Here is a 14,831-nt window from a genome sequence, read left to right as displayed (position 1 = left end):
TGTTCCTTTGGAGCAATTGTTTCCACTCTGAAAGTACTGCTTTCGTGGATAAGACATGTTTCAGTTTGTGGCAATCAAATTTTGATGGCAGAATTTTTATTTCTTTAGAGTACTCTTCTTTTTCCCTTGGTGTTTTAGTTTGTTTCTGAAAATTGTTTAATGTTTTCTGCTTAGTTCTCACTCTTATTTAGCTAAGATGATTTCAATTCTTTAAGAATCCTCCTGCTTTCATAGAGTTTCATTCCTACTGAAAACAATCTTGAATCCGGGATTAATCCTATCAAACACCATTTTTAAAAGGGTGTGTTTAAATCTCCCTCTCCCAAGTTCTCTTACTGTGACCAGTTTTTCTAGTGGGTTGAAATAGAAAACAGGAAGACTTGGTGATTTGAAATCACCTACCATGTCTTCTTTAGCTCAAGTCTGTTCTAGAATGGTATCAGTAACCAAAGCTGGCGAGTCTAACATGGTCTTCAGCCTGTTTTAGCAAATCAAGGTATTTGGAACCACATTCAGTCACTTATGCATTGTCTCTGCCTTTGGTCTACAGTGGCAGGGTTGAACAGTTCTAACAGAAACTTATGCATTACAAGATGTAAAATACTTACTATCTGGCCCTTTATAGGATAAGTCTGCCAACTGTTCTTCCAGAGTAAATCGTATTTGCTTGAGAGCACTGGATGAACATTTGGAAACTTTGGTTCTAGTTTTGCCTCTGCCTTTCAGTTAGCCTTGTGACTTTGGCCAAATCATGTGACCCTCTGGCCTCGGTTTCCTCATTTATAGGATGGGGAGGCAGGCATTTTATTTTATCTTTGTTTAGTGTTTTTTTTCCAAGATTTATTTATTTGAAATATAGAGTTACAGAGAGGCAGAGGCAGAGAAAGTGAAGTCTTCCATCCACTGGTTCACTCCCCAGATGACTGCAACAGCTGGAACTGTGCCAATCTGAAGCCAGGAGCTTCTTCCAGGTTTCCCACGCAGGTGCAGGGGCACAAGGACTTAGGCCATCTTCTACTGTTTTCCCAGGCCATAGCAGAGAGCTAGATCAAAAGTGGAGCAGCTGCGACTTGAACTGGCGCCCACATGGGCTGCAGGCATGGCAGGCGGCAGCTTTACCCGCTGTGCCACAGCACCAGCCCCATGTTTAGTCTTAAGGATGTTTCTGCATAGCAAGTGCACATGTTCCCCTTTTAAAGAAGGTGCTGAGAGTCAGAGACTCACACAGCTCACAGCCGGCGCCGCGGCTCACTAGGCTAATCCTTCACCTGTGGCACCAGCACTCCGGGTTCTAGTCCCGGTTGGGGCACGGGTTCAGTCCCAATTGCTCCTCTTCCAGTCCAGATCTCTGCTGTGGCCTGGGAAGGCAGTGGAGGATGGCTCAAGTGCTTGGGCCCTGCACCTGCATGGGAGACCAGGAGGAAGCAGCTGGCTTCTGGCTTCGGATCGGCGCTGGCCGTAGTAGCCATTTGAGGGGTGAACCAACGGAAGGACGACCTTTCTCTCTCTCTCTCTCACTGTCTAACTCTGCCTGTCAAAAAAAGTAAAGAAGGTGCTGAGAGACTTACAAAGCTCTTGTGTCAAGTTGCAGAGGTGAGACTTGAACCCACCTCTATTGAGAGAGCACAGTGCTTTTTCTACTATAGCAAGACTGCCTCATTTTTGTGCCATCTTTATTTTAATTCAGTAATTTGAATATATGCTAGCATGTTAAATATCCAGAGAGTGCTCCCTCAACTGTTCAGAACAGAGCCAGTGTTTACAAGGTAAGAAAACTGCCATTAAAGTAACATTCCTGGCCGGTGCCGCTGCTCAATAGGCTAATCCTCCACCTAGCGGCGCCGGCACCCCGGGTTCTAGTCCCGGTCGGGGCGCCGGATTCTGTCCCGGTTGCCCCTCTTCCAGGCCAGCTCTCTGCTGTGGCCAGGGAGTGCAGTGGAGGATGGCCCAAGTGCTTGGGCCCTGCACCCCATGGGAGACCAGGAGAAGCACCTGGCTCCTAGCTTTGGATCAGCGCGGTGCGCTGGCCGCAGCGTGCTAGCCACGGCGGCCATTGGAGGGTGAACCAATGGCAAAAGGAAGACCTTTCTCTCTGTCTCTCTCTCTTACTATCCACTCTGCCTGTCAAAAAAAAAAAAAAAAAAAAGTAACATTCCTGAAGGTTCTTTTATAGCCGCTTCATTTTTATTTTTGAAAAAAATTAGCATTTGCTTTTTGTGTTTCCCAGATATCTATAATTAATGGTAAACAAATTGTAAATGGGGTGGTTACAGCTACTGGTGCAATGATACAGTTTTTAGAGATTTGCTTTATGTGAAAGAATCACGGGTTGGGGGAAGAGAGAGAAATTTTTCCTCCTGCTGGTTCTTCCCAAATGGCTACAAGGGCCGTGCTGGGCCAACTTGAAGCCAGGAACCTGGAACTCCACTGAGGTTCCCCATTCGGGTGCAGGGACTTAAGCACTGGGGCCATCTTCAGCTGGTTTCCCAGACACATTGGCAGGGAGCCGGATTGGAATTGGAGCATCTGGGACTTGAACTGGTGCTCTGATACGGGATGCTGGCATTGCGGGCAGTGGTTTAGCCCACTTTGCCACAACTCTTCCGGCCCTGGTACAACCCCTAGAGCGACATCCTCCCCATGGCAAGAGGTCTTAGCTTACGGATACCTTCAGCTGAGGAAAGTCCAGGCGGTACTGAGAGAATTTTGCTGCTCATCCTAAAGACTCTGGAGTGTGAATGAAATGTTTAAAAAAAAAAATAGCATTCTTAATTTAAGATGATAGGAAACAATTCTCCCATTTAACAGAATTTTAATAAAATTGTGAAAGAAATTAGCACTTTCGCATATACAAGCTTCAGTTGCTTGCTCATTTTCCTGTGTGGAATATTTCCATCCTTAAAAAGACTGTATTCATGAAATACTGCCAAGTCCAGATTAAGAAATCTTTGTCTGGATTTTCACTGATTTCATCTCACTTTCTTTGCTTTGTTACTGTTTTATTCATTGTCCACTTTCTGATGATAGTTCTAGAGATAAAGAAGTAATTAAAAATCTGACTTTTAAGCTTTATGTGCAGATTTTTCTTCACAGTTAATTAAGAATATCCATTATCTTTTTATTCCATACAGCTTTAGAGAGTATTTTTGTTTTTATTTTTTTTTTCAAGTTGAAGCTCATTCCTGCCCTGATGCATTGTGTATTATTGATGTTAAAATTAATTTCATGAAAGACACTCGCTTCCTCTCTTGCCAGGTTCGAGGGCAGCCTCCCAGATATCCCTAGGAATGAGTAAGGCCTGCTCTTCCGTTTGGTTAAGTCTTCCTTTTCTGATCTCTCATGCATGCAATGCTTGCTTCTTTGATGCACAGGCATTTCCTTCTTTGGTGACGTCTCTTTTCACCTTATTTAAAAGGAGTAGGGTAGGAGGAAAGGGGTTGATTGATTCCTATTCCCTGGTTTACTCCCCAAATGCCCACAACAGTTGCAGCTGTGCCAAGCTAAATCCAGGAACCTGTAACTCAATCCCAGTTTCTGATGTGGGTGTCTGGGACCCAAGGACGTGAACCATCACTGACTGTCTCCCAGGGTGTGCATTAGCAGGAGGCTGGGTTGGAAGCAGGGGAGCCAGAACTTGAGCAAGGAACTCTGATATGGAATGCAGGTGTACCAAGCAGAGATTTAACCATTCTGCCAAATGCCCCTTGGCAATCTTTCATTTTTCATTCATTCATATTTTGTTTTTTAAAGACTTACTTATTTGAAAGGAAAAGTTACAGAGACAGATCTTCCATCTACTGGTTTGCTTCTCTAATGGCTATAACAGCCAGGTCTGGGGCAGGCTGAAACCAAGAGCCAAGAATTCCATTTGGGTCTCCCATGTGAGTGGCAGGGGCCCAGGTACTCAGGTCTTCTTTGGCTTTCCCAGGTACATTAGCAGGGATCTGGTTAGGAAGCAGAACAGCCAGGACTTGAACCAGCGCTTATATGGGAAGCTGGCACTACAAATGGTGGCTTAACTTGCTGCACCATTGCCCCCCCCCCTTTTTTTTTTTTGAAGATTTATTTGCAAGTCAGAGTTACACAGAGAAGGAGAGGCAGGGAGAGAGAGAGGTCTTTTATCCGCTGGTTCACTCTCCAATGGCCGGAGCTATGCTGACCCAAAGCCAGGAGCCAGGAGCTTCCTCTGTGTCTCCCTCATGGGTATAGGGGCCCAAGCGTCTGGACCATCTTCCACTGCTTTCCTAGGCCATGGAAGAGAGCTAGATTGGAAGTGGAACAGCTGGGACTCAAACCAGTGCCCACATGGATGCCGGCACTGTGGGCGGCAGCTTTACCTGCTATGCCACAGCGCTGCCCCCCCTTGATGATTTCTTAATCCATTACATCTTTTTTTTTTTTTTTTTTTTTTTTGACAGGCAGAGTGGACAGTGAGAGAGAGAGAGACAGAGAGAAAGGTCTTCCTTTGCCGTTGGTTCACCCTCCAATGGCCGCCGCGGCTGGTGCGCTGCGGCCGGCGCACCGCGCTGATCCGAAGGCAGGAGCCAGGTGCTTCTGCTGGTCTCCCATGGGGTGCAGGGCCCAAGGACTTGGGCCATCCTCCACTGCACTCCCTGGCCACAGCAGAGAGCTGGCCTGGAAGAGAGGCAACCGGGACAGAATCCAGCACCCCGACCGGGACTAGAACCCGGTGTGCCGGCGCCGCAAGGCGGAGGATTAGCCTAGTGAGCCACGGTGCTGGCCAATCCATTACATCTTAACTGATTACTTTGAGGACTATTTTTTCACCTCATATATTTTTTGAAGTAATAATTTATGAAATTTTTTGGGAAAGACCTTAAATTTCTTGTGGAAACTAAGAGATATAGAAACAATTAATTTTTCCCTAAGACTGTATGTACAGTCAGGGAAGGGAGAACTAATATCCAAACTTGTTGCAGTGTACTTAAATATCCTTGTTTTGCTACCTATATCCTGATGTCAGTTCAATAATGCCAGTAATAAAAAGGAAGATGAAACTTACCCAAAGCTCACTTGATGTCAGATATTGTATGTAATGTCTTACATATATTATCCAAGTTAATTTTCATTGTAATTCTAGTACGTAGGTATTGAGTTTCAAGCAGACTTCATCTAATAAACTGGTTGTCTCAAAGATGCATACATTTTTGAGTAAGTTATTTTAAATATGAAAGATACTTTTTCATAGAAGCAGTGTTGTGGATATATCTCTAGGCTGGGCTGGATTCCCAAAGTCTGCTGAATGTTTGGCTAACATGTACAAATAAATGCCTTTGTGGGATGATACATGTAGTCTTCTCCCTGGGATATGAAGGCCAGGGAGAAGGACTTTGTTCCTGGGGACCTAACTCTCGTACCAGGGACTTGGCTTTGTTTTCAGATCTCCCCAGTAGAAAGATGAACAATGGGAATGAAGCCTCTTAGATTCAAGGTGCTTATATCAGTTATGGAAAAGCTAAGCTGCTATAGCTAAAGAGATAATGAAAAAGTAACTTAAAGAAGATGGCGTTTACTTCTTTGTTAAGCCAGTTTGCCAGATCGCATTTTGCCCATGAAGTTAATTCGAAGACTTGGGTTCCATTCATTTCTTGCTTCGCCAATCCTTATGTATGTGATTGAAGCTGGTGGAGACTCCATCTGTGTTCCCGCTTGCGGATGGCACTGAGAAGTACATGGCAATAAGTCTCCTTGAAGCAGGTGGAGTAGAAAAATCTGCTCTTGCAGTCAGGAGAACTTAGACCCATGGCCACACCAAGCTACAGCCGTTAGCTGGGCAACCATAGGTCCATCTTAGACTCCATCACTATCAAAGAGGTGAGGAGTACATTAAGATGACCACCAGCCATTCCTGCCACGTCTAATGGTCTTCCCTTGTCTCCATAGCAACTCCAACAGGATGGAATTTGGTTAGTGTAGCCAGAGAGACATGGGCAGAGCATGGATATAATGAACAAAGGGTCACGTTTTGAGGAGCATGGGGATGCGTGGACCCCTGCCGATGGAACTTCTCAGAAGGACTTCTATCAGGCTTTTTTCTTCCTTTGGGAGGCTGAGGGAGCAGCTAGCTTCATGGGCAGGTGACCTGCCCAGTGGTCAGGGCTCTGCTCTTGGAAGGGGTTTATGCTTGGTTTTAACGCATTGCCATCAGCACCTTGAAATTCCTAGTAACTTTACCAGTACACATTTATGTCTCGTGGAAACGTTTGGGATAATAAAGGGTTTGTCTGAGCAGTGGGGCATGCTAGGTAGTAATGTGTGCGTTAGGCACACCTGTGATCTGGCAGTAGGCAACATGGGTGTTGAACAATTGGCCTGCTCAGAACTCTCTGACTCAGCAGGATCCTCAGGTGGCTGGACCAGAACCTGGGCCCAGATTGGTGATAGCAGAAACACCAGCGAAGGTGCAGTGACCATGGGCAAGTGGGAAGGGGAGGGCATTCCATATTGGAGCAGCACTTGGATCTGCAGGAGGCCAGCCTGACCACTTATCCCTGGAGTCTGTTCTTGTGACATATGTACAAATACTAACTCTCTAGCTTGAACCTTGGGACAGAAACTAGTGGTGCTCAGGAAGTAAACTTTGTTAGTAAACTATTAGAAAATAAAAGCGTACATAGGAATAGTACAAAAATGAGGCATTTGCCAAGGAGTTAATAGAGTCCTTCAAAGAAATAATAATCTGTGATTTCAAGTGCTGAAACATTGCAAGGAGAATATACACAGGCTTAGAAATAAGTTATATATAATATTCCCAATAGAAAAGTTATATGTAATATTCCCAATAGAACAGTATTTTCATCTGGATGGACCAATTATTAAAGAGGGAGGTAATATAAAATGAAAATTTTCCTTGAAATTGATAATATAGCTACAGTTATAAGCTGACATTTGAAGATATAAAAATCATGAAACTACTTTTGATCTCTTGTATAATCTCCATAATTTATAGGAAATGACAGGAAAAACATCAAAATGCATTGTATAAATTTGCGTTTAAAATTAAGAGTTGCATGTTACTGATTCATATGAAGAGCTGAGTTTGATTAAAATTGTTGACTGGAATCACTAGCTCTAGATCTGCTAGAATTTGTGTTGTGAAATGATGTATCAGAAAACCTGGGCCAGGCGTTGTGGTGCGGCCGGGTCAGCTGCTGCTTGGGACACCCACATCCCTTTTCGGAGTGCTGACTCAAGTTGTGGCTCTCAGCTTCAAATCCAGCTTCCTGCTAATTTTCCTGGGAAAGGCAGCAAATAGCCCAAGTATTTGAGTCTTTGCCACCTACCTAGGAGACCCAGATGGAATTCCAGGCTCCTGGCCACCTCCTGATCACACCCTGGGTATTATTGGACATTTGAAGAGTGAACCAGCAGATGGAAGATCTCTCCTTTTCCCTTGCGCTCTTTCTGCCTTTCAAATAAGTAAATCTTTAAAAAGTATCTCAATGTTGTCACAGCCTCTAAAATACTCTTAACAGCTACAATAAAAGTTGCATCAGAAGAAACATGTCAAAAGTAAAATTTTTTTGCAGTCTTGTATTTGTTTATAGCTACCAATGCCATGCTCAATTATATGGCTTGAAAATAATTTTTCTGAAAGTATAAATTTTGATGGCCTAATAAGTGAATTTGTAGAGGAAAGAAAAATCAGTGTTAATCAGGATGTCATATAACAACATTACTGCATCAATTTATGACATAAAAGTATCTTTGTGTAATTTGTAAGTTTCTCATCTATCACAATGGCCACTATGATGTTTCTTTAGTAATAAAAATATATTTTTATGGGGCAGCATTTCTTGTTTTTTGCATCTATAAAGCCCTTTTTGCTCCCATAAGGAGCACTTCATTTTCTTCTGGGCCCTTTAAAGTATGCAGCTGGTCCTGGCTCAGGGAGGAACCTACTTAGCTGTTCTGTAGCCACCTCTTTGATGCTGAACAGCAAGGAGTCTCCTACCTCATACCTTTTGTTTCTGTCTTCAAACATAGGGCTCTATAAGGGCTCTGTTATTAATGACAAAGGAGAAGGAAGGGGAAGCCGAGCTGCTTCTCAGGCCACTGCCCTTCTCTGTCTCTCGAGGTCTGGCTGAGCAGTGTGGCTGATAGGTGCAACCCACAAAAGCACAGGTACCTCTCGGTGGCACCAAAGCCTGGCGTTAGATTCATTTACATTTTAGAGTGTCATTCCTGAGGGGCAGCATTTCAGAGTGGAGGTTAGGATGCTGCTTGGGATTTGAGTCCCATCTCTACTCCCAGTTCCCACTTGCCAATGCACATACCTGGGAGGTAGCCAGTGATAGCTCCCAGGGGCCCCATTGCTCCCATGCAGTCCTTTCCTATTTTCTCATGCTTTATTTTAAAAAAATATTTTTATTTGAAAGGTAGAGAGCTAGAGAAGGAGAGTGAGCAAGAGAGAGGGCTCTTGAGGGAGAGCTCCCATCAGCTGGATCACTTCCCAAATGACCACAGTGATCAGGGCTGAGCCAGACTGAAGCCAGGAGCCTCAGACTCCATCCAGGTTTCCCTTGTGGGTGGCAGGGGCCCACGTATTTGGGCCATCTTCTGCTTTCCCAGGTCCATTATCAGGGAGCTGAATCAGAAGTGGAGCAGCTGGTACGCAAGTCAGCTGTCTTATAGGATGGCAGCTTCACCTGCTGTGCCACAATGCCTCATGCTTATTTTCTAATACCTTTTAAAAAAAAAAATATATATATATATATATATATATATATAGTCATCCTTTATAGTCCTTGGAGGATTGGTTCCAGTTCCTCCCTCAGAGGCATAAATCTGGGTGCTCAGCTTTCTCTAGAATGATGCACTTCTAACATGTAAAATGTACATCTTCCTGTGTAGTTTAAATCATCTCTGAGTTACTTATAATGCCTCAGACAATGTAAATAGGTTTTACACTTTACTGTTTGGGGAGTAATGACAAGGAAAAGATCTGAAAATATTCAGCACAGATGCAGTCATGGTAGGCCTTTCTACAGGCTCCATCCAAGGTTGTTGGAATTCACGGATGCAGAACTCATGGATGTGGAGTGTGGGGATGGGTGAGGCTGGCTGTGTTAAGTGCTGATAATGGCTCTGTTTCACAATGTCTTGCAGTTGTTGCCACATCCTGGCTTGGCTGAATGATTGAGGAGTACTCAAAAATTGCCTGCTGGGGCCAGCGTCGGGTTCAGTAGGTTAATCCTCTGCCTGCAGCGCAGGCATCCCATATGGACGCTGGTTTGGGTCCCGGCTGCTCCTCTTCTGATCCAGCTCTCTGCTGTGGCCCAGGAGGGCAGTGGAGGATGGCCCAAGTGCTTGAGCCCTGCACCTGCATGGGAGACCAGGAAGAAGCACCTGGCTCCTGGCTTTGGATCAGCACAACTCTGGCCGTTGTGGCCATTGGGGAGTGAACCAATGGAAGGAAGACCTTTCTGTTTCTCCCTCTCACTGTCTTTAACTCTACCTCTCAAATAAAATCTTTTTTTTTTTTTTTAAATTGCCTGCTAATTGAGGACTTTTGGCTTAAGTGAAATGAATAAATTCAAAGTGAGGAAACTCAGCTGGGAAGTGTTTGAGGCAGGGAGATGATCCAGGAGCACTTCGAATCAAGCCAAATTCTGTAAGTATCTGGCTCCTGTTCTGTCTGCTTGTGAGCAGCCTTGGAGTGACTGTCACAACATTTTCTTAGAGGGTTGCAGAGAAAAAGTGACTGTTCTCTTACAAGTTTTTGGAGTAGAGCCATTTCAAGCTCAAGAGACCTAAAACTTCAGAAGAACTTTGCCACATCTGTGAAAAGTTTCATTTCAATCTGGGTGCCTTGGTGAGAAAGCCTAACTGGGATTTGTAATGAGATTATCTTGTAATGAGATCTGCTGAAGAATCCATTTAGAGCCTACAAAAAACACGTTATGTCCAAATTGCCATTGTAAAAATGTTTAAAAAGCCACTTGAAACATTACCAGCTGAGTGAAAACTTGATTTCTGAAGTCATTGTTTTATTATGAGAATGTGGAAAGTCAATTCTGAACCAAATGCACAAAGACTATATTGGTGTTTCATAATCATTGGCCTATGAGGAATCATATTTTTGCTTTGGCATATAAGATGCCAAATGATGTTAGAAAGCAATGTGATTTTATTTGAAAATAAATGCTGAAAACACATAAAATACAATTGTTTTCAAATACTGCCACATACCAGGACACTTCTCACAAGCTGTGTTATGGCTCTGTGATTCAGTTTCTGATGTGGTCTCCCTCTGGTGGCTGGTGCTAAGAAAAGTACTGGCTTTAAAGCAGTCACCACATTTATTCCCTTTGGCATTTTGCTGAAACTTAAGTCTCGACAGCATCTTCAATGGTGTTTTTATTCTATTGTGTTAAATGCGGTCAGGCTATATAACTTACTGTTTGGCCATGTCATTAGTATGGGAAGCTTGGTTGTTTCAATATAAATTACTTGGCCAGTCAATTCGTAGCCTCTTCCTGTAACCGTGTTAGAAATCGATTTCGACTATTAGGAAATGTGACCTGATTTCTTTATCTCTGTGGACTATTTCTGGTGTCCTTTGGTCAGGCTGTGTCTCAGATTTGGCAACAGTCTCTTCGCTCTACTCTAGAAAGGCCCTGGGTTGAATTCAAAGTTGATTCAGCTAGTGCTGTGTGATGGTAGCTATTCCATCCCTACAGCTGAAAACAAGACACCATGTAACTTCCCCCATAGAGACTGTGTTCTATGATAAAGAACAGTAATGTTTATGAAGATGTAAGCCACCGAGACTGGTATATTTGACTTCACATGCATGTAAAATTTTTGTGTAGCTAAAGAGACTATAAATTTAAATGACACATAAACGATTGACAGGGAGAAGAGAAATGCAACAAAGGGAGCTCCAAGAGATCAAAAAGGGGAAGAAATAGCAGAATGGGTAAAAGGTGTGAGTAGGCATCAGGTGTAAAGGATGCTTGTCTGAAGCAATGATGGCCAGAAACAGGAGTTTGTTTTCACTTAGTGACAGACACAGCCAAGAATGCCCTTTAGAAAAGAAACTTCCTTGACCGGCGCTGCGGCTCACTAGGCTAATTCTCCGCCTGCGGTGCTGGCACTCCAGGTTCTAGTCCTGGTTGGTGTGCCGGATTCTGTCCTGGTTGTTCCTCTTCCAGGCCAGCTCTCTGCTGTGGCCCAGGAAGGCAGTGGAGGATGGCCCAAGTGCTTGGGCCCTGCGCCCGCATGGGAGACCAGGAGGAAGCAGCTGGCTCCTGGCTTCGGATCAGCACAGTGCGCTGGCCGTGGCAGCCATTTAGAGGGTGAACCAGCAGTAGGAAGACCTTTCTCTCTCTAACTCTGCCTGTAAAAAAAAAAAAAAAAAAAAAAAAAAAAAAAAAAAAAAAACCTCCTCACAAGAATTCCCAGCGGGTCTCCACAGGCGAGGGTCACAGGCTGAAGTTTTCCCAGTATGTAACTCCTAGGATTGGTGAGCCAAGAACAGCTGCTGGATTAAGCGTATCAGGTTGACCCGCACAGCATTTTTATTTAACTTTTATTTCCATTTTCCACAAACTTTTTTAAGTCAGAGAGAGGTGTCCCATTTACTAATTCACTCCCCCAGATACCCACAATGGCCTGGGTCAGGCAAGGCCAAAGCCAGGAGCTGGGACCTCAGTCCAGGTTTCCCTTGTAGGTGTCAGGAACCCAATTACCTGAGCTATCACTGCTACCTCCCAGGGTCTTCATTAGCAGGAAGCTGGAGACATGCGCCACATCTGGGGAACCAACCCAGCACTTCAATATAGGGTACAGTGTCTTAATCACTAGACCCAAAATCTAGCCCGGAAGAGTATTTTGAGAGTAAACCACATACCTGCCCAAGCTGCAGCAATGAGAGCCTTCAGAGATAGGAACACACAAATTTTGACCTCCTATTATCAGTTTAAGTTCTTTTCTCCTTTCACTAGGGTATTTTTTTTAAAGATTAATCTTATTTATTTGAAAGAGTTACACAGAGGGAAGGAGAGGCAAAGTAGGTGGGATTCAGATAAGGAAACTGAAGCTCAGAACACTCAATGACACAACAGCTGAAGCTGCGCTGATCTGAAGCCAGGAGTCAGGAGCTTCTTCCAGGTTTTCCCACACAGGTGCAGGGGCCCAAGGACTTGGGTCATCTTCTACTGCTTTCCCAGGCAATAGGGGATGCCAGTACTACAGGCGGTGGCTTTACCCATTACGTCACAGTGCTGGCCCCTCACTAGAATATTCTTTGCTTGACTCCTCTTAATGACAAATGAATTGCTGTTCATTTCCTGTGTATCTTGCTTGAAGCTTTAGTCACTTCTTACTGCCTTGGCTCATTCTGTATCCGTGATTGGATTTCTATACATTATTCACAGGGAACAGTGCGTTACTCATGTTTACCAGTGAAAAAGAACATGTGAGTTCTGTGGAGGTTTTTGGAAAAAAGTTTAGCAGCTTTTTCCCTGCTTCCCTGAGCCCTTGGGTGCTGTGTATACACTCTTCTAGTCTTAGCACATTGGCAGCTATGACTCTGGAATGTAAGTTAATTAAATTGTGCTTGTGTTTAGTTTCAGGCAAGGTTGTTTCTTTTTTCCTTAGGTTTAGTCTGTGTGGCTTTGTTACATACAATCCTGGTAACTAGGGATACCAGGAGATGTTTTATGTAGCTGTGCTGCAAAGAGCAGAGCGTGGGGGAGTAGAAAAGTGGAAGAAGCATGGGAAGAAGGATGCCCTGTGTTCCAGCCGAGTGCAAAGCATCTAACCAGGGCACAAATGACTTAGCAGTCAAAGTCCAGTTTCCTGGAGCAACTGACTTCCTTTTCTGTATAGGAGCCAAACTGAAGTTAGAAATTCTACCCCTACATGTTGTTAGACAGGGCCCTGTGTGTGTTGATTTTCTCAAAGCCACATTCTTTTCCAGTTATCTTGGTTGTGTCAAAGAACCTGGCTGTCTTCACCTTCTATGTCTGAACAGGCAGTAGGACATTCATAAGTTTGGGAGTTGACCTCTCAGTTCTTGTAGGTTAACCCTTTAAGCACAAGGCATTTTAAAGACCAATTGAGATGGCCATCTGTCAGGAGTGAATTACTCACTTCCCAGCCCTCATAAACTGAACACACTTGTCCTTCGCTAATGTGGTAGTAGGTGCTTCATACTCATCTATGACTAATATCCTCAAAGGCAATTTCAAAGTAGGTGGGATTCAGATAAGGAAACTGAAGCTCAGAACATTCAAGTCATTTGCCAAAAGCAACAAAGATAGCTTAATTTAAACCCAAGTTTGCATTTTTTTCTCTGCAAGGTTACTTTTATTTTGATCTGCCAGAGTCATTATTCTGAATAATTTCTTCCGGTCTGGTGATCTAGCAAGTGTGAGTATTCATATTAGGGTGGATGCTTATGAACAAGTCTCCCCCAGTAATATTTCTTCTTCTTTTAAGTAGGATAATAATGCGAACTGAAGTTATCTGATTATTATTTGGGGGATTACTTATGTGTGAAGGGTCAGAAAGCCAGAAGCATCTAGACTTCCTCAACCTTTCCTGGTCTCGCTGTGTAGTCACTGAGGGAATGGCCAGTGTTCTGTTGCTTGGGCAGACCTCTTGCTTAGGGCTTCAGAATCTTGGCATCCAACCACTGGCTATCCAATCTGGAAGATAGGTGAAATCTTAGGTACCAGTGTCCTGAAAATCAGTAGATTGTTAAGAGTGATATTGCTTTGGGCAGCGGCACAGTGGGTTTACGCCCTGGCCGGAAGTGCCAGTATCCCATACGGATGCCTGTTTGGATCCCAGTTGCTCCACTTCCGATCCAGCTCCCTGCTGTGGCCTGGGAAAGTGGTGGAGGATGGCACAAGTCCTTGGGCCCCTGCACCCACGTGGGAGGAGGCTCCTAGCTTCGGATGAGTGCAGCTCCAGCTGTTGCAGCCAACTGAGGAGTGAGCCATCAGATGGAAGACCTCTCTCTCTCTCTGTGTCTCTCTTCTCTCTGTGTAACTCTGACTTTCAAATAAATAAATCTTTAAAAATTGATAATGCTTTGGAATAGTCTAAGTAACAGTAATCAACAGTAAGGAGGGAAAGTGATTTAGTGCAGTCTTTATGGGATTTGCAAGTGAATTTTTTAGACATTGGGATAGTAATGTGTTTTTTCACTTTTATTGATTTGAGAAGCAGAGAGGGCATGAGAGAAATCTCCCATCTGGTTCATTCCCAAGTGCCAGCAATAGCTGTGATGGTCCAGGCTGAAGAGGGAGTTGGGAACTCAGTCTGGGTCTACCACATAGGTGGTAGGGACTGAACCACTCAAGCCATCACCTGCTACTTCCCAGGTTGCACGTTAACAGGAAGCTAGAATTGAAAGTGGAACTGGACATGAGCCCAGGCCTTCCAGTATGGGACGCAGGCATCCTAAGCAGTGCATCTTCACTGCTGGTCCAGCTGCCTGCCTCTGTAATGTTTTTGAAAGATATTTTCATAGTTTTTTTCAAAATAGATTTGAAATGTATATGTTCATTATATTTTTGTTCTTAGACCATGTAATGTTAGAAAGTCTTGGACAGTTTATTTTAGCCTTTAGATGTTTAACATTCAATATGGACTAAAATAAACTGGGATTACAAATAAAGAGTTAGAGATGAAAATGAAATCACAAACTGTGAACTTGTGAAGTGAAATCAGCCCAATTTGCATAGCACAACAAATAAGAAAGGCACCAGAGTGGCTCTTTAAACTGACTGTCTTAGTCCTTTTCTGTTGCCGTAACTAAATACTTGAGACTTACAAGAGAAGGTGCTGATCTTAGC

General features: G+C 43.9%; 1 protein-coding gene across 6 annotated transcripts in view; it reads left to right on the top strand.

Moving 5' to 3' along the window:
* Nucleotides 1-14,831, top strand: part of CORIN (corin, serine peptidase) — a 322,793-nt gene that overhangs the window by 202,718 nt on the left and 105,244 nt on the right. The window lies entirely within an intron of this gene.

The sequence above is a fragment of the Oryctolagus cuniculus genome, chromosome 2 (assembly GCF_964237555.1).
Source record: "Oryctolagus cuniculus chromosome 2, mOryCun1.1, whole genome shotgun sequence".
In the NCBI taxonomy this organism is placed as follows: Eukaryota; Metazoa; Chordata; class Mammalia; order Lagomorpha; family Leporidae; genus Oryctolagus; species Oryctolagus cuniculus.
The sequence above is the reverse complement of the archived record's forward strand: the minus strand, read 5'-3'. Positions and strand labels throughout refer to the sequence as shown.